Source organism: Enhydra lutris, unplaced genomic scaffold, assembly GCF_002288905.1.
Source record: "Enhydra lutris kenyoni isolate GAN:26980312 unplaced genomic scaffold, ASM228890v2 scaffoldscaffold11, whole genome shotgun sequence".
NCBI classification, from domain to species: domain Eukaryota; kingdom Metazoa; phylum Chordata; class Mammalia; order Carnivora; family Mustelidae; genus Enhydra; species Enhydra lutris.
In genome coordinates this window covers 2,042,814-2,066,448 of record NW_019154095.1, presented here as the reverse complement: position 1 = coordinate 2,066,448, position 23,635 = coordinate 2,042,814, and positions in this window count along the sequence as shown.

Genomic DNA, 23,635 nt, shown 5'->3' with positions numbered 1-23,635 from the left:
GAATTCACCAGTGAAGAAATCTATACCTGGGATTTACTTTGTGAAAGGATATAATTATGGATTCAGTTTTTAAAAACACATTTTGCATTATTTGGATTTTTTTTTTCTTCTGTCAGCTTTGATAGATTGCATTGTGGAGAATTTATTTGCTATACCAAAATGTCAACTCTATTGGTGTAAAATTGTGCCTAATAACTCTTTGTAATCTTCCTTTTGGGTATGATTTGTTCTGGGTTTTCATCACTCCTCATATTTGCAACTTGTCTTTCTTCTTCCTCACGTGATCAGTCTGGGTGGTGAATCCTGAATGCATTAATCTTGTCAAAGTGCCGACTGGTGGCTTGGTTGAAGTTCTTTGTCATGCATTTGCTTCTATTTCTTTGATTTACATTTTTATTTGATTCTTTTGGGCTTACCAATTGCCTGAGATGTGATCTGCTGGCCTTTCCCCAGCCGCTGGGAAGGCAGCCTCCATGACTGACAGTCCGGCCACTCTTCCGTCCCCAGACTGAGGTCCGTGGCTCTGCTTTTCTCTCAAGCAAGAGCTCCCACTGCACTGTGGCATCTACACCAGGGAGCTTGGATGAATACCCATCTTTTGCTTCAGCATGGATGGGACTGGAGGAGATTATGCTGGTGAAATGGCTCAGAGGAGGTCAATTATTATTTGGTTTCACTCATTTGTGGAGCATAAGGAATAGCACAGAGGACATTAGGGGAAGGAAGGGAAAAATGAAACGGTGGGGAGGGAAGTCACAGGGAGAAAGGAACCATGAGAGACTGTGGATTCCTAGAAACAAACTGAGGGTTTCAGAGGGGAGGGAGTAGGGGATGGGTGAGTCTGGTGGTGGGTATTAAGGAGGGCATAGATTGCATGGAGCACTGGGTGTTATACGCAAACAAAGAATTACTGAACAGTACATCAAAAACTAATAATGGGGGCGCCTGGGTGGCTCAGTGAATTAAAGCCTCTGCCTTCGGCTCAGGTCATGATCCCAGGGTCCTGGGATCGAGCCCGCATCGGACTCTCTGCTCAGCGGGGAGACTGCTTCCTCCTCCCTCTCTGCCTACTTGTGATCTTTCTCTGTGTCAAATAAATAAATAAATCTTTAAAAAAAAAACTAATAATGTATTGTATGGTGACTAACATGACATAATCAAAAAATATTTGAAATGAAAAACCATTTTCATATCTTCATTAACACATGGCTAATCTGTGAATTAATTGACATCTTACAAGAGATTTTCCAGTCCTTCCTCTAGCTATTGATTCATGGCTCAACCCAGTGTGGAAAGACGACATGTTCTGAACAATTTCCATATTTTCAAATGTATCGGACAAATATGTCATTAAATGTAATGTTGACAAGTGTCCCATGCACCCATGAAAGGAAGAGGAATTCTGCTATCGAGGGTCACAGTGTTATGTGCATAGCAATCGTTTTTTTCAGATTTGTATTTGAGTGATTTTTTTTGTTTTTTGGTCTTTCTCTCTCAGCAATTGAGAGATTTTTTGCTCAAGTGTCCTGCCGCGACTGGCTTTCAGTTCTATCCTTTTAGTCCTTTCAGTTGTGCTTCAGGTACGTAGAAGCCAAGTTAGGAGAGATCCTAGACTCTAGATTTTTCTCTGTCTCCGTGACCCTGTTAGCTCTGGGAACAGCCTTCTCAATCTTTGAAGTCTTGCCTTACAAATCTAGTTTGCCTGGATCAGCACACAGACTGTATGAGACGGTCATGTTTCTAGGGCCTCTCTTTTTTCCACACTAATACTTCCAGTTTATCTGTGTGACTTTATTTATTTTATTTTTTTAAAAAATATTTTATTTATTTGTTTAGATAGAGAGAGACAAGCACGTGATTGGGGGGACGGGCAGAGGGAGAGAATCTCAAGGAGGCTCCCCATTGAGCACAGAGACTGACGTGGGTCTTGATCCCAGGATCCCTGAGATCGTGACCTGAGCCTAAATCAAGAGTCTGTTGCTTACCGGACTGGGCCACCCGGGGGCCCCTGTGTTATTATATTTAAATATGCAACTTTTATGAGCATGTAATTAGGATCTGTTCCTTATCCAGCCTGGCAGTCTTTGCCATTTATTTGAAATGTTTGAAAAATTTACATTTAATGTAATTGCTGACATGAATGAATTTTAATCTGATATTTTTATGTCTATTTTTCATTCCAACCACCTACTTTATGCTTTCTTCCTTTTTTGTTGCTTTTTTTAGGTTTATATATTTTTCCTTTTTCTTCATATTAACTTATAACCATTACTCCTTTAATATCTCATGCAACATAATACATTACTGCCTGATCTGTATCAATACTTTACCCCTAGAACCTTCCTTCAAGGCAACAGTTCCTCCCCTGACTTCCTGGTTTCCGTCATCAACACCAGTTTTATGTACATCACGATTTCTATGTATTTACCCACACACGTAACCTTTTGGTGGATTTAAGTCCGCTTGCATTTTGTATATCTCTCTTTTCCTATAAGAACTTGCTTTCATATTTTTCCTGGTGCACGTCAGTTGGCAAAGCATTCTATGTTATTTAGATAAAACTCCAGTTCTCACATTAGAAGAATATTTTCACTTGGAGGAGAATTCTAGATTCACCTGGTATTTGTGAGTAAGAAGGGATTCGAGTCATCTGTGTCCAGGGCTTTGGTTTCTAGCTGGTTGGAAGGTAGGCGCCTCTCACTTCTTCAAGTAGTGGGAGACCTCAGGCATCTTTGTACACACAGTTCTTTCCAGATTGTCAGGCTCCCAAGCCATGTCAGAATTCACACACCTGGTGAGGAAAATGAGCTAATGCCTTCGGCACTTTTCACATCTCATGTTGGGTCCTTCCCGTCCCTCACCACCACCAAGAAACCCCTCAGAGTCTGACTCGGTCACATCAGCTTCACACAAGTATAAAATGTGATCCCAATTTCTTTTTCACCCAGCGGTGGTCCGTAGCGTGGCACAGGCCTGGACTCTGTGCCCACAACCAGGGTGGAAAAGCCCTCCTGGGGGATTTGGCTGCTTCTCATGCACCGTCACCGAGGATGGGTCAGCGATGTTGCCAAGGAGGTAGATCACAGGGACAGCCTGAAAGCTGATGTCACTGTAGGACAGCATACGCGTGGTCTGTAATAAACAAAGTGGGTCATTTAGTTCCCTGAAACTTGAGACAGTTACCGCACCTGTTCTTACTTATGTGTTATCTTAGAAGGAGTGTCCTTTTCCCCTATAGAATGACACATGTGGATACATAGATACACATGAATATATATACATATTGCATATGTATTTATATTGTATATAAATATACACACATTGGCTTCCTGTTTGAGCCTTTGTCACACGCCTGCTGTGGGCTGGATGCTGTAAATCATTTTATCCAGCACAGCACACCTGGGCATCAGACACGACTTTTTTCCTCAGTGTCCATGTCAGGCAGCTTCCGTGTCATGGAGCTGAGGACCTTGACCCAGTCGCCCTGTTAGCAGGTGATATCACAGACGGCTGTGTATGTCTAGTCATCATGTAACCATACAGAGTTTTGTTTTGTTTTTTTTTTTAAATTTTATTTTTTTTAAACATATAATATCTTTTTATCCCCAGGGGTACAGGTCTGTGAATCGCCAGGTTTACACACTTCACAGCACTCATCATAGCACATACCCTCCCCAATGTCCATAATCCCACCCCCCCAACCCCCCTCCCCCCATTAACCCTCAGTTTGTTTTGTGAGATTAAGAGTCACTTATGGTGTGTCTCCCTCCCAATCCCATCTTGTTTCATTTATTCTTCTCCTACACCCTTAACCCCCCATGTTGCATCTCCTCTCCCTCATATCAGGGAGATCATATGATAGTTGTCTTTCTCCGATTGACTTATTTCACTAAGCATGATACCCTCTAGTTCCATCCACGTCGTCGCAAATTGCAAGATTTCATTTCTTTTGATGGCTGCATAGTATTCCATTGTGTATATATACCATATCTTCTTTATCCATTCGTCTGTTGATGGACATCTAGGTTCTTTCCATAGTTTGGCTATTGTAGACATTGCTGCTATAAACATTCGGGTGCACGTGCCCCTTCGGATCACTACGTTTGTATCTTTAGGGTAAATACCCAGCAGTGCAATTGTTGGGTCATAGGGGAGTTCTATTTTCAACATTTTGAGGAACCTCCATGCTGTTTTCCAGAGTGGCTGCACCAGCTTGCATTCCCACCAACAGTGTAGGAGGGTTCCCCTTTCTCCGCATCCTCGCCAGCATCTGTCATTTCCTGACTTGTTAATTTTAGCCATTCTGACTGGTGTGAGGTGGTATCTCATTGTGGTTTTGATTTGTATTTCCCTGTTGCCGAGTGATGTGGAGCACTTTTTCATGTGTCTGTTGGCCATCTGGATGTCTTCTTTGCAGAAATGTCTGTTCATGTCCTCTGCCCATTTCTTGATTGGATTATTTGTTCTTTGGGTGTCGAGTTTGCTAAGTTCTTTATAAATTTTGGACACTAGCCCTTTATCCGATATGTCATTTGCAAATATCTTCTCCCATTCTGTCAGTTGTCTTTTGGTTTTGTTTACTGTTTCCTTTGCTGTGCAAAAGCTTTTGATCTTGATGAAATCCCAATAGTTCATTTTTGCCCTTGCTTCCCTTGCCTTTGGCGATGTTCCTAGGAAGATGTTGCTGCGGCTGAGGTCGAAGAGGTTGCTGCCTGTGTTCTCCTCAAGGATTTTGATGGATTCCTTTCTCACATTGAGATCCTTTATCCATTTTGAGTCTATTTTCGTGTGTGGTGTAAGGAAATGATCCTATTTCATTTTTCTGCATGTGGCTGTCCAATTTTCCCAACACCATTTGTTGAAGAGGCTGTCTTTTTTCCATTGGATATTCTTTCCTGCTCTGTCGAAGATTAGTTGACCTTAGAGTTGAGGGTCTATTTCTGGGCTCTCTATTCTGTTCCATTGATCTATGTGTCTGTTTTTGTGCCAGTACCATGCTGTCCTGATGATGACAGCTTTGTAATAGAGCTTGAAGTCTGGAATTGTGATGCCACCAACTTTGGCTTTCTTTTTCAATATTGCTTTGGCTATTCGAGGTCTTTTCTGGTTCCATATAAATTTTAGGATTATTTGTTCCATTTCTTTGAAAAAAAATGGATGGTACTTTGATAGGAATTGCATTAAATGTGTAGATTGCTTTAGGTAGCATAGACATTTTCACAATATTTATTCTTCCAATCCAGGAGCATGGAACATTTTTCCATTTCTTTGTGTCTTCCTCAATTTCTTTCATGAGTACTTTATAGTTTTCTGTGTATAGATTCTTAGTCTCTTTGATTAGATTTATTCCTAGGTATCTTATAGTTTTGGGTGCAATTGTAAATGGGATGGACTCCTTAATTTCTCTTTCTTCTGTCTTGTTGTTGGTGTAGAGAAATGCAACTGATTTCTGTGCATTGATTTTATATCCTGACACTTTACTGAATTCCTGTACAAGTTCTAGCAGTTTTGGAGTGGAGTCTTTTGGGTTTTCCACATATAGTATCATATCATCTGTGAAGAGTGATAGTTTGACTTCTTCTTTGCCGATTTGGATGCCTTTAATTTCCTTTATGTCTGATTGCTGAGGCTAGGACTTCTAGTACTATGTTGAATAGCAGTGGTGATAACGGACATCCCTGCCGTGTTCCTGACCTTAGCGGAAAAGCTTTCAGTTTTTCTCCATTGAGAATGATATTTGCAGTGGGTTTTTCATAGATGGCTTTGATAATATTGAGGTATGTGCCCTCTATCCCTACACTTTGAAGAGTTTTGATCAGGAAGGGATGCTGTACTTTGTCAAATGCTTTTTCAGCATCTATGGAGAGTATCATATGGTTCTTGTTCTTTCTTTTATTAATGTATTGTATCACATTGATTGATTTGCGGATGTTGAAGCAACCTTACAGCCCTGGAATAAATCCCACTTGGTCGTGGTGAATAATCCTTTTAATGTACTGTTGAATCCTATTGGCTAGTATTTTGGCAAGAATTTTTGCATCTGTGTTCATCAAGGATATTGGTCTGTAGTTCTCTTTTTTGATGGGATCCTTGTCTGGTTTTGGGATCAAGGTGATGCTGGCCTCATAAAATGAGTTTGGAAGTTTTCCTTCCATTTCTATTTTTTGGAACAGTTTCAGGAGAATAGGAATTAGTTCTTCTTTAAATGTTTGGTAGAATTCCCCCGGGAAGCCGTCTGGCCCTGGGCTTTTGTTTGTTTGGAGATTTTTGATGACTGTTTCAATCTCCTTACTGGTTATGGGTCTGTTCAGGCTTTCTATTTCTTCCTGGTTCAGTTGTGGTAGTTTATATGTCTCTAGGAATGCATCCATTTCTTCCAGATTGTCAAATTTGTTGGCGTAGAGTTGCTCATAGTATGTTCTTATAATTGTCTGTATTTCTTTGGTGTTCGTTGTGATCTCTCCTCTTTCATTCATGATTTTATTTATTTGGGTCCTTTCTCTTTTCTTTTTGATAAGTCTGGCCAGGGGTTTATCGATCTTATTAATTCTTTCAAAGAACCAGCTCCTAGTTTCGTTGATTTGTTCTATTGTTTTTTTGGTTTCTATTTCATTGATTTCTGCTCTGATCTTTATGATTTCTCTTCTCCTGCTGGGTTTAGGGTTTCTTTCTTGTTGTTTCTCCAGCTCCTTTAGGTGTAGGGTTAGGTTGTGTACCTGAGACCTTTCTTGTTTCTTGAGAAAGGCTTGTACCGCTATATATTTTCCTCTCAGGACTGCCTTTGTTGTGTCCCACAGATTTTGAACCGTTGTGTTTTCATTATCATTTGTTTCCATGAATTTTTTCAACTCTTCTTTAATTTCCTGGTTGACCCATTCATTCTTTAGAAGGATGCTGTTTAGTCTCCATGTATTTGGGTTCTTTCCAAATTTCCTCTTGTGATTGAGTTCTAGCTTCAGAGCATTGTGGTCTGAAAATATGCAGGGAACGATTCCAATCTTTTGATACCGGTTGAGACCTGATTTAGGACCGAGAATATGATCTATTCTGGAGAATGTTCCATGTGCACTAGAGAAGAATGTGTATTCTGTTGCTTTGGGATGAAATGTTCTGAATATATCTGTGATGTCCATCTGGTCCAGTGTGTCATTTAAGGCCTTGATTTCCTTGTTGATCTTTTGCTTGGATGATCTGTCCATTTCAGTGAGGGGAGTGTTAAAGTCCCCTACTATTATTGTATTATTGTCGATGTGTTTCTTTGATTTTGTTATTAGTTGGTTTATATAGTTGGCTGCTCCCACGTTAGGGGCATAGATATTTAAAATTGTTAGATCTTCTTGTTGGACAGTTCCTTTGAGTATGATATAGTGTCCTTCCTCATCTCTTATTATAGTCTTTGGCTTAAAATCTAATTGATCTGATATAAGGATTGCCACTCCTGCTTTTTTCTGATGTCCATTAGCATGGTAAATTCTTTTCCACCCCCTCACTTTAAATCTGGAGGTGTCTTCGGGTTTAAGATGAGTTTCTTGTAGGCAACATATAGATGGGTTTTGTTTTTTTATCCATTCTGATACCCTGTGTCTTTTGATTGGGGCATTTAGCCCATTGACATTCAGGGTAAGTATTGAGAGATATGAATTTAGTGCCATTGTATTGCCTGTAAGGTGACTGTTATTGTATATTGTCTCTGTTCCTTTCTGATCTACTACTTTTAGGGTCTCTCTTTGCTTAGAGGACCCCTTTCAATATTTCCTGTAGAGCTGGTTTGGTATTTTCAAATTCTTTCAGTTTTTGTTTGTCCTGGAAGCTTTTAATCTCTCCTATTTTCAATGATAGCCTAGCTGGATATAGTATTCTTGGCTGCATGTTTTTCTCGTTTAGTGCTCTGAATATATCATGCCAGCTCTTTCTGGCCTGCCAGGTCTCTGTGGATAAGCCTGCTGCCAATCTAATATTTTTACCATTGTATGTTACAGACTTCTTTTCCCGGGATGCTTTCAGGATCTTCTCTTTGTCACTAAGACTTGTAAATTTTACTATTAGGTGACGGGGTGTGGACCTATTCTTATTGATTTTGAGGGGGGTTCTCTGAATCTCCTGGATTTTGATGCTTGTTCCCTTTGCCATATTGGGGAAATTCTCTCCAATAATTCTCTCCAATATACCTTCTGCTCCCCTCTCTGTTTCCTCTTCTTCTGGAATCCCAATTATTCTAATGTTGTTTTGTCTTATGGTGTCACTTATCTCTCGAATTCTCCCCTCATGGTCCAGTAGCTGTTTGTCCCTCTTTTGCTCAGCTTCTTTATTCTCTGTCATTTGGTCTTCTATATCGCTAATTCTTTCTTCTGCCTCCTTTATCCTAGCAGTGAGAGCCTCCATTTTTGATTGCACCTCATTAATAGCTTTTTTGATTTCAACTTGGTTAGATTTTAGTTCTTTTATTTCTCCAGAAAGGGCTTTTATATCTCCCGAGAGGGTTTCTCTAATATCTTCCATGCCTTTTTCAAGCCCGGCTAGAACCTTGAGAATCGTCATTCTGAACTCTAGATCTGACATATTACCAACGTCTGTATTGATTAGGTCCCTAGCCTTTGGTACTGCCTCTTGTTCTTTTTTTTGTGGTGAATTTTTCCGCCTTGTCATTTTGTCCAGATAAGAGTAGATGAAGGAGCAAGTAAAATACTAAAAGGGTGGCAACAACCCCAGGAAAATATGCTTTAGCCAAATCAGAAGAGATCCCAAATCATGAGGGGGAGAAAGGGGATAAAAAGAGGTTCAGAAAGAAGAAAAAAAAAAAAAGAAAGAAACAAAAAGAGAAAACCAATAAAGAAAAAATATAAAAAGGAAAAAAATATATATATATATATATTAGATAAACTAGTTAAAAAACGTTAAAAAAGGAAAGGGTAAAAGTTAAAAAACTTTAGCAGAAGAAGAAAAATAAATTGAAAAAGAAAAAAAATTAAATTAACTGCAAGGCTAAAGAATCATGGGGAGAAAGCCATGAGTTCCGTGCTTTGCTTTCTCCTCCTCTTTGGAATTCCGCTGCTCTCCTTGGTATTAAAACCGCACTCCTTGGTAGGTGAACTTGGTCCTGGCTGGGCTTCTTGTTGATCTTCTGGGGGAGGGGCCTGTTGTAGTGATTCTCAAGTGTCTTTGCCCCGGGCGGAGTTGCACCGCCCTTACCCGGGGCCGGGCTGAGTAATCCGCTCGGGTTCCCTTTCAGGAGCTTTTGTTCCCTGAGCACTTTCCGTAGAGTCCGGAGGGCGGGAATGAAGATGGCGGCCTCCCGGTGTCCGGCCCGGAGGAGCCGAGAGCCCCGGGCCCCACTCCTCAGTGCGCCCTCAGAGAACAGCGCAGATTTACTCCCGTCACCCTGCCTCCGGCCGCGCTCCGAGCTGACCGAGCCTGCAACCGGTTCAAGGTAACCCCGAGCTGAGAGTCACTCCTCGGCTCTGTCTCTGTAGCCGGCTTCCCCGTTCTAATACCTGTAAGCTCTGCGACACTCAGACACCCCCGATCCTTCTGTGACCCTGCGGGACCTGAGGCCGCGCTGACCCCGCGTGGGCTTCGCCCCGGTTAAGCCTCTGGAGCGATGTCCCTCAGCGGAACAGACTTTTAAAAGTCCCGATTTTGTGCTCCGCTGCTCCGCCGCTTGCCGGGAGCCGGCCCCTCCCCCCGCGGTCTATCTTCCCGTCGCTTTGGAGTCACTTCTCCGCCCGTCCTACCTTTCCGAAAGTGGTTGATTTTCTGTTTCTAGAGTCGCTGTTCTTCTTCTCTTCGATCTCCCGTTGGATTTGTAGGTGTTTGCAATCTTTAGATAAGCTATCTAGCTGATCTCCCGCTACCTGAAGTAGTCTCAGCTGCTACTTCTCCGCCATCTTGACTCCTCCCCAACCATACAGAGTTTTTACTGTTTCTCTTTCTGTGTGTATGTTGTTGTTGTTGTTGTTGTTGTTGTTGTTTACAGAAAAATAGAGGTATAATATTAAAAACCTGCATGGAAAATATTAAAAGAAACAAACCATGAAACAACAACAGTGTGTTCTTTCATAATGAAATAATCCTAGACTTTCATTTACTCGAAGACTGACATAAATTAATGAAATCAATCATTTCACTGGATATTCTGTGTATCATCATATAAATAATATCCTACCTCACACATTTCCCATTTCTTTTTTCTTTCTTTCTTTCTTTCTTTTTTTTTTTTTTGATTTTATTTATTTATTTGACAGAGAGAGTGCACGCACACAAGCAGGGGCAGCGGCAGAGGGAGAGAGACAAGCAGACTCCAGCTGAGCAGGGAGCCCAATGCAGGACTCGATCCCAGGACCTGAGGTTATGACCTAAAGTGAAACCAAGAGTCGGACACCTAACAACTGAGCTACCCCCAAGCCCCACACAATTCCCATTTCTTTCTCTGTCGTGAAAAAGAGATTGTATGAAAACTGGTGCATGATAAAAGGTAATCTGACAGTTTTTCAAGGAAAACAGGGTGAAGTACAAATTGAAGATTTCAAAGTAGAGCTTCTATCCATTGCCCTGCACCTGATGCCGGGGGCATTCCCGGCCACTCATTTAGCCCAAATTCATTTTCTGGGAAAGTTTAAGGTTAATATATTGCTTCTTTTTATGTTATGGAAAATTTTGACATAAATTTGGGGTTTTGGCAAAGGCACCAGTCAGTACCCTAGTGGTTACAAGGAATCTATTTTCATCTTCCTTTAACAAAATTGCAGGGCTATTGAGACACATTATTCTCCTCAACACATCACTCCAGTTGAAATTAAGGTGTGAAACAAGCTGTAATCACATAGCACATTCTTTCCTGCTGCTCTTCCCATAGAAAGAAAGAAAGAAAGAGAGGGAAGGAAGGAAGGAGGGAGGAAGGGAGGCTAAGGGAAGGGAAGGGAGAAAGAAAAAGAAAGGGAGGGAGAAAGAAAGAGAGGGAGAAAGGAAGGGAAAGAAAGAAGAAAGAGAGAGACGAAGGAAGGAAGGAGAAAGGAAGGAAGAAAGAAGGAAAACCACATTGTATTCTTAAATTTAGTCCCAATTTGGCATCAGATGGCCCTCACTTTATAAGATCATAGAATAAAAGATTCTCACAGTGCAGTAAGTATGGGTTTAAAATTGTGTCCTTGAGAAAAACAAAGGAAACGAATTTTCATATTATCTGTTTTTTGTGGTTTTTTTTTGTTTGTTTTGTTTTTGTTTTTTGTTTTGTTTTGTTTTGTGGAACAACGAGGTAGAATTAAGTCTAACTGTGGGCATTGTCTTGACTATCTGGTGCTTCTCCCTTAGTCAAAGCATCCTGGAGATCCCCAGGGGGGAATACGTGCTTTATGACAACACCCAAGAGGGTATGAAACCCTCAAAACATGAGTGAATCCACACTCTGAAAATTGATGTGTTTTAAGTGTAAGGGGGCACCTCACAGACGGAAAGGGGTAGGGGAGGGGGCACAGTGACAGGTACAGGAAACACAGTTGAGTGAGAGGTTAGAGACTCTCGCCTCCCTTTTCTTGGAGAATTTACTTCAGAAAACATGTAAGCATGGTCTCTGTCTTTTGAAATGTATGTGTATCTTTTTAAGCTTCTCAGCATTGGACTCAGGAATTCCTTTCTCAAAGACAGTCAAAGGGCAGTCAACCCTTTGAAAAGTGATCTTCCAGGAAGAGAGCTCCTGCCTCCCAGTCTCTGTGGGCCACACACTTCAGGGACACCTGCTCCAGTTACAAAAACAACTTTCTGATGCAAAAACAGGGGACATTTTTCCCTCACTGGGTTGAGCCAATTAGCTAACAGTTGGTCATCCCAATCACCAGGTGGACTAGGAGGAACTCTCTGTGACAAAAGGTGCCGGAAAGTCTTCTCACCAGTGTTGATGCAGAGACCTTCCCACAAGCAGATACCTCCACCTGCTCAAAGAAAGGGAGAGCTTTCTTTCTGTCTTTGCCATCTCTCAGCAGATGGTCGTGGTGCACATCACATCCTGACTTAATGCCCATCCAGTGATAAAACGGCTCTCTTTCTCTCTTCCTTTGTGGGTTAGGGAGAACTTTGTTTTTAATTATACAACATGCCTCTAAATAGGTTGGAAATGGTGATGTTCAGCTGTGTGGCAATTCAAAATAGCACCAAAGAAGTGAATATACCTTTCAGGGGGAAAAAATCTTGAAATAAAGAAGCTCTGTGAGTAGCTAGAGACAGGCACGAATTATAGGGAGGCAGCTTCAGAAATCTTTGACATTAAAATATAAAGTAGTTTATACAACATGAGAAACTACTGAAATGTAGCAGTTAATGCGCTGGTATAATATCTGGGGTTTTTTCTCTGTAATTTAAAAGAAGTAACTACTTAATGGGAAAGGTCACATTTCCCAGGAGTGGTTCTTAGTCTCCATGCATAGGTCTCTGTAGTAAGGAGTTAACTATCCATTTTCCCGTTGTGTCATTTACTTTGAGGTTCTTGTCTCTGAGACAATTCCTGACTCCAGATGAAGACTCCGTAAAGATCTGTTACAGAACGGAATGAAGATTTACCGTGTCTCTTCAGTTTTTTTGTAATTGTTTATCAGAAATGTAATTTTTAGTTATTCAAGAGATTTTTTTGTAATAAAGGATCATTGCATATATTTTGCATTTTCTTTTCACTATAGGTACCAAAAAAATGCTTTCAAAGTAATTTAAAAAATAACTTAGTTTGGCTGTGTAGCTTTAAGCTAAAAATACACCTTATCCTCCTTCCACCTCCCTGCCAAATGACACCCTCCGCGGGAGGGAAGCAGGTCTTCCAACAACCTCTCTGTGGCTTTGTTTTCCAAAGAAACGTATGTTCATTTTATTGACCACATCTTGCTTACTAAGAGCAGCAGTGAGGTCAAAGATGGGAGACAGTTCTCGAATCATGTGGGACAAATCTAGAACAACCACGCATGGACACTCTAGTCATTGTTCCCAGTGACCCTAGCCCTCCTGCCCTACTCATGTGGGGGAGGACCCAGATACCAGGCATCTCAGACTTCCACGGAACACATTCTGGGAATGAGGTCATCTCAAGCTTCAGGTGCAGTAACTCTAGAAATCAGAAACAGGAAGAGTGGGCTCCCTTTCTCATGTTGAAATATTTAAAATGAATTTGAAATGGACTCTCCCAGAGAAGGGCATGGGGACCTCAGCTGGGTATTTCTGGAGGTCTTTGGTTGATTAGCTGGCTTGGGAAGGTGACCTCTCAGCTGGGGATCTTTGGGAAGAGAGTCCTTTCTGAGTTGTGCATGTCACTCCGTGACAGGGCTGGTCCATTTAGTCCTGGGGGAGACCGGGCTGAGTCAGGCCCTCCCTGATGTTCCTGTGTCATCTCAGGCTGGCTCATGGGGCTGGAGATCAGCAGGTGGGCACTGGGCAAAGGGGCAGCACAGGCCCCGATCAGGGACAGACCTCCTGGAACGGGAGAGGAGCCAGTGCAGACTCCTCCCACCCCGGGATTTGTGCAGAGGTGAAGGTTTAAAGGAAGCAGGAGGGCGAAATGTGGCAGCGGCCACCCAGGTTCAGTGGAGCCTAGAGGGAAAACTGCAAACCCGGGAACAGGGTGGTCCCTGTGGCCCTGGGCTTGCTGCCTAGGCTCCTGGCCCTCAGGATCCGGCCACCGAGGCATCCCCAGGTATTGCTGGACACGAGGGCAGTTCTTGGGAGCTGGGCTTCCTCGGGCAGGACCTGCGGGGGCCGGGGTCCTGGAGATGTGACCTTGAGCTGTTACAACCCCTGTTCCTTGTTCACATCTTGGCAGGTGGGGGAAGGGGGCTTGTGGGCAGAGACATGGACGGCCTGGCCCAGTCTGGAAAGGGGACAACGTGTCACTGAGGAGTATCTGTGCACTGAAAGATGCCATCTCTGTCTCTAAGGGTGAAAGGAACCACCCCACCCCTGTTTGCCCTTGGCTGGACTTTTGCTGTGTTGGAAAGGGATGATGACGCAGGCTCATTCAACTGCAGGTGGAATGCCAAAATTGGTGGGAAAAAAAAAAAGAAAGAAAAGATGTACCACAAGCAGAACATATTTAAAAAATAAACTCTGGTTTTTTGAGAAAATTCTATAAAAATTATTTTTTTCTTCAGCTTTTCCTCAAGATGCATAGAATTAATGAAATCATATTTATTGTGGATTGATGATTAAGAAGATCCTAAACGCATAATAGTTAAATTGGGTATCCTGTTTTATTACTTTTTCCTGCAAAAACCTTTTTTTCAGATTTCACCTTTGGTAAATGCAACGCCTCTTGCAACTGATCTGTTTATTTAATTAGTGCCTCTGGTTTGCTTTCTCATAAAAGCTGCTGTGAACCTAATTATGTGCCTTATAATAGATTATATCTGAGAATTATGGTAATATCGTGTCTTCATGTTGACTGCGGAGAATCTTGTTAAAACAGCCACAAGTAAGAGACAGTTCCTCCATACTATTAAACACAAATTGTTTTATTTACAAAATAAAGTGAACCAGATAGCAACGTTCAGACTGTGAAATAAATAGTTTTTCCAACAGTCAATGTAAAAAATAAAGAAAAAAGAAAACACCGCATTCACATTTATTTAACACAACGTAGCTCAGATTTAGGGTACATTTTTATTTTTTAAAGATTGTATTTATTTATTTGAGAGAGAGAGAGAGCAGGGTGAAGGGCAGAGGGAGACGCAGACTCCCAGCTGAGCAGGGAGCCCCACGTAGGGCTGGGTCCCAGGTGTCAAAGATGACTGGAACCGAAGGCAGATGCTTGACCAACTGAGCCACCCAGGCTCAGACTTCTGTTTTTTTTTTAAGATTTTATTTATTTATTTAATAGACAGAGATCACAAGTAGGCAGAGAGGCAGGCAGAGAGAGAGGAGGAAGCAGGCTCCCCGCTGAGCAGAGAGCCCGATGCAGGGCTTGATCCCAGAACCCTGAGATCATGACCTGAGCTGAAGGCAGAGACTTAACCCACTGAGCCACCCAGGCACCCCCGGGCTCAGACTTTTAAAGCCCAAGAACTCTGCCACATATTGGAGCCCCACAGTTCCTCTCTCTCTCTCTTTTGAACTTCTTAATTTCATTATTTTTAATTTTTAATTTAAATTCAATTCGGTAAACATAAAGTGTATTATAGTTTCTGAGGTGGAGTTCAGTGATTCATCGGCTGATTGGAACACCCAGTGCTCATTGCATCACGTGCCTCCTTCGCGCCCATCTCCCAGGTCCCCTATCCCCACCCCCTGTCCTCCGGGCACCCTCAGTTTGCTCCCTAGATTTACGAGTCTCTTACCGCACCCGTGGTCACGATGTGGGAAATCAGAGTGAGCTTGTTCACCGTGACCAATCTTGGGCCCTGGCCTGGCATTGCCCATCAGCAGAGAGCCCGGGTGAGGATCCCTCCTGACCCTGGCCTGGGAAAGGCAGGTCTCCTTGTCACCCATCCTGATGGTCACCGTCCCCATGCAGCACTGTGGTCTCAGGCTCCTTCACTTCTGTTCCCACCTGAGTCTGCTGTCGGAAGGTTCTGGCTGGACTGTGCTCTCTGCAGGTCTGAGATGGTTTTTGTGACTTTCTTCACTTAAAACCTTGTGAATGTTGGGAGAATTCTGTTCTCCAGGTTTATGAATACATGATTGTCTTATGAACACTTAAGTAATAATTATTTCATAAAAATACCAGATGAAGGTCTTTTCTGAGTAGCTTGAAGTTCCAAAACTATATTAGGGAAGGAGAATGAGAGGTAACTAGAATTAACAACCTCTCAGAGTTTAGGGCATTTTCTCTTAATTTTTGGAGTGTGGCTTTCATATTGTTTCCTTTGGTCTTCTCAGCAAATTCATGATAAGGAATTTGCTCCTCAAATATGTAATTTGACTGGATCAACTGAAGGTTTTTTCACTCCTGGTCTCATTTTAATTCATAACTGAGTAATTGAATAATAAAAATTCCTCTAGTGAGATAATCACTGTTTCATTTTTTATTCATAATCCTTTTAATTCAACAATATATGATTTTTGTCTACTAACTTACTTATTAAAATTAAATGGAATTTCTGACATAAAGTGTGCATATATTTGCATAGCTGAATTGGCTCTTAGCAAAATATTACCATGGAGACAAAGTAACAGTAAATCAAGTCAATTGATTACATTTTTGAATTTTAAAATTCTTATATAATGGTTACGTTATTCAAACATAAGGAGTTGTTAGTAAATTACAGCACTCAAATATTGAACAAAATTGCAAAGTAACACTTTATTAAATGCATATATAGACTGTATACAGTTGGAATAAAATGAAGACAATGTTATATACACATGCGCATGTGCGCACGTACACACACACACACACACACACACTTAATCTCTCTCTTGAATAGGTGTGTGTTTTTGTGAATTTTTAACTTCTTTGTGATGAGACCGGGAAGGTGCAATTTCCCATGTATTTTCAAGATGAAATCAATGAGGTGGCGTTGGCACCATGTTTCTGTTGGCTGTGGAGCTGACTGCTGCCAGGAAGAGCCCCCATCTCTCTGGAAGGAATTAGAACCTGCAGCCTCTCCTCTGGTCTTGGACCATCAACACTTGACATGAGTCCCCAGAGACATCTCTGAGCTAGCATACTGGGGAAGAGGAAGATTTGGGGAGGGACAGTTTGGTCACTTCTCAGGAATGTGCAGATCCTCTCCACCAGCCTGAGTAGACCCCCTGACCTCAGCTTCCCACGGAGTCTCTCAGCGCCTCTCCAAGGTCCTGACTATCATTAGCATGGACCAGGGACCTGTTCCCAGGCACCACATAATGGCCTACAGATCCTTGCGGGGCAGAATCCCTGGCTAAACAGGAAAATGGAAGCATAAACCTTCAGGGCCCCTGACGCAGCCAGTGTGTTTCCTAACGCTTCAAGGTAAGATAATCCCTCTACCCTCATGTTTTAAAACCCGATTTGCTGATTCCCACTTTTCAGTTTGCCTGCCTGAATGTTCCTGTCGTCTTTTTAAAAAAAGTTTCTGGACACTTTGTTTCTTAATAAGAACAATGACATTTCATGAGCATCCATAATGTAGAGGGCAATGTGACTATGGCATAATATGGTAAAATATATTTATAATGATTACATAGATGGATAGAGATAATCTCCTAATGATACTGGCTTGAAACAATCATCCTGCCCATTTCTCAGATGTGAACATAGGAGCTCAGAGAACAAGGACTCGCATCCAGGTCTGACATTAAATCCAGTGCCTTCTTCATGCCCACCTGTGAAACGACAGTTAAGACACTTGAAAGTTTCAGATCAATACTCATTTGATAAATTGGTTTGTAATTCCTTGCCTCTCCTTGTGCTATTCTGAAAACAAAGCTAGCATTTCAAAAATTTGGATCTAGGATTTCAGTTACTTTGTATGTACCAAGAACATCAAGTTCTATTAAATGAAGGTAACGTTGGGACAGAGAGATAGAAAAGGAGGTTACAAAGAGTTTTAAGTTAGTGTCTCTTCTAAGAAACATTTAAAAATTGAAACCAACAAAGAACACATACCTGTGCCCCTGACATTTCCTCCCCTGTGGAAGCAATGACACCTGGCTGAGTTGCTTGTGTTGAAAAAGCGTCCATGTCCCGTGGCGAGCCCGTGGATGTGGGAGCGTGTGGACAGCACCACCCTGAAGTGGTGACCTTGTCGGGGTGTGGGTCTTCTTGGAAGACAATCCAGCAGTAGGGCAGTAACAGACAGACACCCCATGGCAGACCCTGCCCTTAAGGCACAGGCTTTAGACTCATATCTGGGTTCAAATCCTCAATCCGCATCTTTCTAGAAGAGCCTAATATCTAGCACTTTAAACTTCAGTTTCCCACCAGTGTTGGAGGGAGAGGAGTTACTGTAAATAACCCCGAGGGCTGTGAAGGTGATGATCGTAAAGTGCTTGTCACACATGGTGCACAAAGAGCACCAGGAACTTCCCACGGAGTGTGCAATTGGGTGCGTGGGTCACGGTGGACTCATAGATTATTTATTCCATGACACGCAAGTTTGGTACAGAAGAGGGTCAAATCTCGAGGCCTCAGAATAGTCATGGAGTAGCCGCGAAGCTTACACTTTAGCCATAAAATAAAAATCTGGGGGAGCATTCTTGCTGTTCCAAGTTTTCTAGTCGTGAACAGAGAGGACCATGCATGGAGCATGGCTGTGCATGTGGTTCCGTCTTGTGACTTAGAGCTTCACCATTAGACTGGCTTCCACCTTGAAAATCAGGGCCCTGGGCCAGTTCCTCCAGTCTTCTGGTCATCGATTTGCTACATGAAACAGGTTTGGTGACACGTCCCACTCACGGTGTTGGCCAGATGGAATGAGCAGGTGCACATGACCCGGCATGACATCAGGGTTCCCCAAAGTCTGTGAAGTGCCATTGCAGGTGATGGGCTCTCAAGAACCCACATGGAAACTGGGGGGACTGAGCAGCAGAAGGGAGCTTCTGAGAGACAGAGGGTGTGAGAGAAGAAAGTCCAAGAACCAGTCCCGTCTCCCTGCTCACACACACTCCCTAAACCGTGCTGTTCTCCCAGTTCACGGGTCCCGACAACAAGTGAGCAGGATCTGTGCACGGAGGCTGGGGAGACAGACCCCAGATGCCGTGCTCTGGCTTTCATGGCAAGAGGAGGGTCCCCTGCAGGGCATCCTGCTTGGGCTGCCCACTCTCAGCCCAGTCTTCCCAGTAGACAGTCACGACTCAGCATGGAAAACTCATTTAAAACTTAGCAGGAGTCTCTTCTACAAACAGCAGGTGGGTGTTTTGTTTCTAGCACATTTAAAGATGCTCAAGATGCATTTGGAAAGTGTAGGAATGGCCTTGAGGAATTCCTTCTGAGAGAAACCACCTGGCAAATGACAGCAGAGACTTGAGTGGGCAGGCAGGTGGCAGAGAGAAGAAACACCCGCTTCCCTTGCCCTGCTTAGGGTCTCCTTCGCCCAAACCTGCTCCTTCAAGGAGGACAGTGATGGTCAACTTTCCACATCCATGTGGTGGGAGTGCGGGGGGCTAGTGGGACCCTGTTCCTAGGTGTGTCTGTGAGGGTGTTTTGGGGGAGATCAGCATTTGAATCACTGGAGTCAGGAAGACAGAGGGCTCCCCCGGGCAGCTCGGTCTCATCCAACGTGCTGATTGAAGGGGGAATAGAACAGGTAGAGGAAAGTCTAATGGACCTTCTCAGCTGAGATGTCCATCATCTCTGGCCCTGGCGCGTCTATGCTCTTGGTTCTGATAGATAGCGAGAGAGCGCTAGGCACATGGTCTACATTTCTATATCCTACTGGTCTGCTGTTTTGTTTTTCTGGAGAACCCCAGCTAATGCGAGGACCTAGATGGAAGGAGTGAGGCAGAGTCACTCTGGGGTTGAACACTGACCCATGCCTTTAGCAGCAGAGGCTGTGTTTCCATCAGGCGCAGACACACCAGGGCTGAAATGTGAAGATACAGCCCTCCCAGTGCTCCTGGCACAGACCCAAGGACCCCAGGGAACAACCAAACTATCTCCACAGAAAGTGAAATATGAGGGAAAAGGTAGAAATCCCCATTGCACTAGATTGAGAGGGAATATTTTAAATCTGGTATCTATATTTTGAATGTTACCACCTTGTTTCCACGTTTGCCCTGACAGCTGTGATGTGGGATGGTCGTCTTATGCTTCATGCCACCTGTGATCTGTGCCCCCAGTGAGATGCTGATAGTGTGGGGACGTGGGGAGGGAGGAGGACCGCCTACACCGACTTGGTGGATGCTTGCTTGAGAAGAGCTTCCTCAGACAATTAGCTGGAGATTATGAGTTTTTCACATCAAGGTTGGCCTTAGGAATGAGCTCCCTCTTTCTGGCAAAAGAATGTGGATTAGTCATGAACAGCCGGGGGTGGGGGGGTCGAAGGTGGAGGTCAAGTGCATTTCACCCCAGAAAGGAGACCGAGTCCTGGACATGAATGAGCCTCGGGTGCTTCCCAGAGTTAACTCTGCACTCACCCCAGAAAGCCAACTGTGCCCAGGACTACAATGCTCTCATTTCCAGACCTGCACCCCAAAGGACCCAGCATGCATGACATAAAAATAGCCCCTTGTCAAGAGGCATTTTTCTGCCAACACCATGAAGTAACTGTCAGCTGGTGATCCTCCCAGTACCTGACCCGTCCATCCCCGTGCAGCCCACACCGGCACAGGGGAGATGCAGTTCCTGCTGGAGCCTCCTGCAGGGCAGGGTCCCCATGAACCGCAGCAGCTGGGCAGCCCGCCCCAGAGCTTCATCTGCCCTCACTGCCTCAGCTGTCACCCGCACCCCACAGCGCCACATCCTCCCCGGTGATTCAAGGGATGGATCATGTCACAGCACAGGGAAGATTTCACGAAGTGGAGAAGCAGAGAGAGCTGGGGAACGTCATGCTGGGAGCCCTCGGGCTAGGGGATGAGTCCCACCGAAGTTCCCTGTTTCTCCGGCAGGTTCTGAGCATCTGTTTCGTGCCAAGCATTATGCTGACCGCTGGGATGCAGAAGTGACAGAAGCCCTAAGGCTGTCAACACAGTAGGAAGTGGGGAGGACTCGTCTGGGTTTCTCAAGAGCTAGTAACTCAGGACACTACGTGCCGTCATGGAGATGCATCTGCTGGGGGAGCTCTGGGAACAGCCAGGGACCAGGAATCAGGGCCATTGTACAAGTGTGTTCTGAGTTGTGTTTAAAGGAAAAGGGTGTTGAGAGACAAATGAAAAGAATTTAAAGCAAAGAGTGCCAAGTGAGCAGAGAAATGCCTTTATAAACCTGCCCCAATAAAGAACAGGTAAATGCTCACAAGATTTCAAGGAAGGCCCGTCCGATGGGTTTGGGTCCCCTAAGAGGCTCATGGGCAAAACCATATAGCAACACATTCTGCAAGACCTTCTCCTCTGTACTCTTCAGGACACTGTGTTTATCTCTGGGTTAAATAATGATGTATTCTCAGTTTTCTACCTAAAATAGATTTTCAACAATCCTAGAGATTTCTATTAAATTTCCACTAACACGTAAATCTGAGATATTTTAATACATTTATTTCTCAGATATTCATAAAGCAGGCGTTCATACTATATTTGCCAGAATTCATCATTAAGCATGAATGTTGCATACAGTCAATAACACCGTCATTGCTAGAAAATATCACTGCTTATGTTTATGTACGTGAATACAGGGGAATGAATGAATCACTGCAAAATGTAGCTTAGGAGTTCATAATCAAATGTAAGAAAATCTTAGCCAGAGGCTGATATTAAAAATACTGAGATATCCCACAAATTTTCCTTCCAATGCAGTCCTTCTGGGTTGAGGTTTAAGTAAAAAAAAAAAAAAAAAAAAAAAATCAACAGCATTAACCTCAGCCATCCTCTACAGAACTGTTGAGTAATAATTCACTGCGAACCCCATTCCCTTCTTCAAACGCACTGATGGGGAGTGTACGTGATGCATTTGCTATCAGGCGGGATGAGACTGGAAATCTTGCTGGAAAGAGTTGTGGTGACAGCGTATCTTTGAAGAAGACACGGGATGGCATGCGTATATCACACGGAATTTTAGAACCCTGCTCATCAAATCTATTCTGTCAAATGTGCAGGGCATGAAAAGAGGGCATAGAAATAGGGTAATTCATAGTTTAGGCTCTACGAAGTGCAACCCTGACAACACACAATAATCCTACAGACTACCTGCCCCATATCTTGAGATTCTGACTTAACTGATCTGGTTTGAGCCTTAAGCATCACTATCTTGTCAAGTTTTCTGGATTATTCTAACAAGTAGCCATGGTTGAGGACAACTGCTACAGACTCAGAGGGTCCATGGCACAGGGACGCGTCTCTCCAGAAGTCTGGATCATTGGACAAGGCCACCACAGTCTAGACATTCATAGTGAAACTCCAGGCTGCAGTTCCCTGCTTCCCCACACTTTTTAAAAAATAAGATCACATCTTTTGTGTCATGTATCCCTATAACCAGTTCTTTTATACATCAAAGGGAAACACGACTTCGTCAAATGATCTGTCACCAGTGTTGAAATTTATTAGAGTCATAGTCAGTGGTCGGAAAAGTTAGCTAATCTTCTGAGATAAAAAGTCTTAAGAAAATTAGAAGTCATGTAATTTAACCTGAAGTCTGTCCCTCTTTTGGGGTGGGCCTAAATGGAAGTGACAAAACCAAAAGGCACTTTTAATTTGGACGGAAATTTAGGGATCGTGTAACACAGCTCCACATGGGAAAGGGGAGCAGAAGGGCTCGACTGGGCAAGTCAAGAGCCCAGGATCCTCGTATCAACAGGAAGCACAAAGGGCTTGCAAACAGGGCACATAGCTCAGCTGTGCCCACCAACACCTTCAACTCCACTGCCAGCTCGTGTATTATGGGACATCTTACCTCTGGGTTTGTGGGTCTGATTCACCTCACTGTGAGGGCTTTACTCTCCCTTACTCACCCATCCACCTACCACCCATTAAGCTAGACATGAAAGATGCACAAGTTTGCTCAAGAACCCTTCTAACGCAATATCATGAACCTAATACACACATGCAAAATGGCTGGGGTTATGAGGAGGAAAAATACTCCTCTGACTGTAATGGCTTCAGTTCATTGAAACAGCTGAAGCCTGTACTGTTTTTACCTCTGGAGACACTTGGTCTGCAGCTCTCTGCAGCTAAATGGACAGGGACAAGGTCAGTGCTTGTCGGAGCGACTTCCTATTGTACATAATTCTGCTTCTTACCCCGTTGCTGTGTGAGGACCACAAGACCGAGCCCACAGAAAGTAAGAAAGTGTCTGGCGTGCTGATTTTAATATCATTATATTATGAAACAAAGTCATTATTTTGTTGAAATAATTTCCATCAGTTTACTGACGATCAAATTATCAGTACTTACACATGAAGACAGTATGTTTTATTCTCCATTTCCAAATAATAAAAGAAGTCAACATGGAGGGAAACATTCCCAACACACCCTGTTGCTGCCACCATTTATTCCTAAAGCGTAGCTGGTATGACTTTACTACATCATGCATCACATCGCAAACATCATGGGTATAACCTCCCTCGTGGCATAATTTTTGGATTAAACTCCATAAGTGTTCCTCAGATATTGTTACTTTCTGTGATGGCTTCATAACTTAGGCAACTGAAACTTATCATTGAAATATTATGTAATTTTCCTACAAATACATGAAGTAATCCAAACATCTTTAGGAGGAAATGTTCATGTGAAGCCACAGAATTCAGTTGCTTTTTACCAGTCCTGATTCGGGAACTCTTTGAAATGAGAACAATCTTGACCACTCAGGTATTTTCAAAAGTTCCCATGACCCTATTTAATAGAGTGTCTTTTTTGTGAGTCTACCTGATCACTGAAACATGTGGGCCAGTACACCAATTAAGGGTCTTAGTATGTGGTAGAAATCGAAGGTGCCACCTAAATGGCTTGAAACACACCCCAAAACCTTGTATCTCCTTATGAAGATTGTTCCTCTTCATAGGATTTGCCACTAGACCAAAAGCATGTTCTGTATTTATTTATGGGGTTTGCCATTCTCTCTGCTTCCCCACTTAGACTCCCTGAGGACAAGGACCTCATT